The following is a 3066-nucleotide window of genomic DNA, read 5'->3' on the forward strand; positions in this document are numbered from 1 at the left end:
CCTGCCTTTCTTGATGCTTCTACAAGACTGACAACTGCTGCTTCGCTTCACAAATGTATCTTCGGTTGTTCATATAGGACGGGATCTCCTGGGGGATTTGTTGCTGGAGGGTGAGAGGAATAGAATTGGATAGAACATGATTCATCATGTGCTCAAAGTGCAGAGAGCTTTACTGATCTCGGGTCTCCCACTGCAGGAGGAAATGAACAGGATGGAAGAGAAAGAACATTTCCATGAGCCCACTTTCCTTGCCTGCATCACTTAAATATTCTTAGTTTGACCTCCACATATGACATGCACAAAAAACAGACTCAGTTTTTACTTGATAAAACATTTATTATAATTAATGTTATATTATTTAAACATGAGATTTCCACATTTCTCATTTTGTGTTTGCCTTGTAGGACGGCGCACATGCAGAACACACAGCCTGCAAACACGGGGAAACGCTTGCAAGGTTATAACATTCAATGTTATCTATTGGTAACAGTTAAAGATCTGCACATCATCTGTTAACAATCTGGTATCAATATAGCTGCATTTATAACAAAATCAATAATGTAACAAAAGACATAGAGAGGAGGTTTATTTGTTAACTTATAAAAATTAAGTTACAGTAACAAATGCTGTTTTTCAAACATTTGACAGTTTTAATTTTTAGTAAAAATGCTTGTCTGAGTTCTGAGTTCCCAAAGAGGGACACTGTTACCAAAATAAAATCCACAGTAAACAAGAAGAGGGAGAAGAAGAGGATTTACTGACTGTCCTACAGGTTTGTATGAACAAGGACACCTTAAGTCAGATGATTCTCTTTTCCTGCGACAAGAATGATCTGCTGTTTGGATTTGCCTGCATGACTGTAACTTATATAAAGAGGAAAAACAGGCAGAAGTGTTAACTTACTATTTAAATTGCTCTTACTATAATTATCTAATGGCTGACTGGGGTTCATGTGTCTGCAGACTATTATAGAAAGTTACCCAGAATACAGCTACCATAGAGTCATTTTGAAAAAACATGTCTGTGTTGCATCATATTTGATTTTGGGGCGTTTCACATTTCATTTGTATTCCACAATATTAAGTTCTTTCCAAAGTGTGCAGATAAATGTGTGAGAATTAAGACCGGAGCGCAGATTTCCACCCTGAAGAGATCACAGTAATAACCAGTACAGTATGTATGAGCACTTGCATAAAGTTAAGCTTTCACCAGAGTAATTGTTGAAATGATCTCAAGTAGTTCAACATTTTAACTTTGAGTCAAATCATGCAAAAAAAACTAAACAAAAACGGTGCATAGTAATTTGAGGAAAACCACAAAGATCATCTGTTGTAAGAAGAATTAGATACGTACACTGAAGTAGATCACAGTACAGGCAACAAACACCAACCTTCCCTTCCACACTGAACACTTTTAACATTTCTCTTGACTGATTTTTATACCTTATGTTCATCTTGCATGTTCACTTTGCCACATGCTCACTGGCTTTCGTAGCATAAACACAGCAAACCTTTTATTTATAAAATACAGATATGAAACAACCAGTCGCTAGTGCATTAATAGAGATGTCCTTGAAATAACGGCCAGGATGGCTGTTGCAGAGGACAAAACAAAACCTTTTATAGTCTCATAATTAAAGTCCAAGGACAGAGAGTCGGCCTAGTGTGGCGTGTTTATCAGAGGAAATCCTTAGCTCTTAGCATCACTTCTCCCAAGCAGCATGACCATATTTATTCAAAGCGAGCAGAGTACCTCCCGTGGACCATTTCAAAAAGTGTCTCCTGCAGTGATTGTCACCTGTCTTTTGTGTTAGAGGACGTTCCAGTTTGCCCCAGGAGGGTCTTCCATAAACCAACCTCCAACAGGAGGCAGGCTAGAGGCAGTTTATCCCCCTCAGCACTGGCTGGGCAGATTGCCTGAGGTTTATTCACATGTGTTAAGCCAGTTAAACCATGGTTTAATGAGCAATGTTGCCCTTATGCCAGGGTTAAATGTCTTGTCAGGCAGGGTGAGTTCACACCTGACTTTGGAGCCAGTTGCGCGGATCAAGTCTGGCCCTGAGGGTCCTGAGACTGCGTCGAGCCGGAGATGGCCTCGAGAAAGGGCCCCCCTCGGATGACTCGGGGCTGTGGCTGCCCTCGCTGTTGCTGGAGCTGTTGCTGGAGGTGGAGCTGGAGCAGGAGAGTGTGGTCTGCGTGCTGCGCTGTGACCGAGGCGAACGAGAGGAGATGGGGAGCGGGGTAAGCAGCGAAGAGGAAGGAGGCTGACACGGACACTGGAAGGTCCCTCCTCCTCCATAGCCCCTCCCTCGCAGGGTGCTGAGCTTAGCGTCCAGCGACAGAGTGCGTGGCCTGAGCCTGGAGGGGGAAGATGACAGGAGAGAGAAGTTTGAAGTTTGCTCTGGCCAGCCGTGGTGCTGAGAGCAGGGGCTGGTGCTGCAGTGGCTGTCGCTGTCTGAGGTCAGGCTTGCATCTGAGGACAGCAGAGTCAGCTGCGGGCAGCGGTGGGGGCTCACGGGGCTGCGGGGCAGGCGATGAGGAGTGCAGGGGCTGTGGCCAGAGAGGCGAGAATTACAGGGACGGGGGCGGCCAGCGCTTTTGGGGTTGTTCTCCTCAAACACAGACATCCAGTTGGGGGAGGTGCCCAGCTGGCTGCGGAGCTCCAGCTCCTGCATCCTCCGAGCCAGGATGTCCGACACCGTGCTGCTGAGGTCATCAGATGACTCAATAACTGCAAGAGAGATGCAGCAGAACTCATTTATATACTGCTGTTACATTGTGGCATGAAACCTGTTTTCTAGATGATTTCAACCTGATAGATTTGATTAATTGGCTCAGTTAAGTTGGTTAAGTGTGTGTCTGAATGCAGAATATGCAGATAGTGTCAAAACAAACAAAAGAACCCTGATTGTACTTTGTCAGTTTTAATTCTGCATAGTATTGTATTCGTCTACAATGGTCAAAAAGACAATACTTCTCACTACATAAGGCTGATCCTGGACGTGCAGTAATTCCTGGACAGCAACATTGACTGTACTGATTTGTATGAAGCCCTAATCCTGTTACT

The sequence above is a fragment of the Semicossyphus pulcher genome, unplaced genomic scaffold, assembly GCF_022749685.1.
Source record: "Semicossyphus pulcher isolate SPU_LCO1_2020_fin unplaced genomic scaffold, fSemPul1.0.p SCAF_6, whole genome shotgun sequence".
Classification (NCBI taxonomy): Eukaryota; Metazoa; Chordata; class Actinopteri; order Labriformes; family Labridae; genus Semicossyphus; species Semicossyphus pulcher.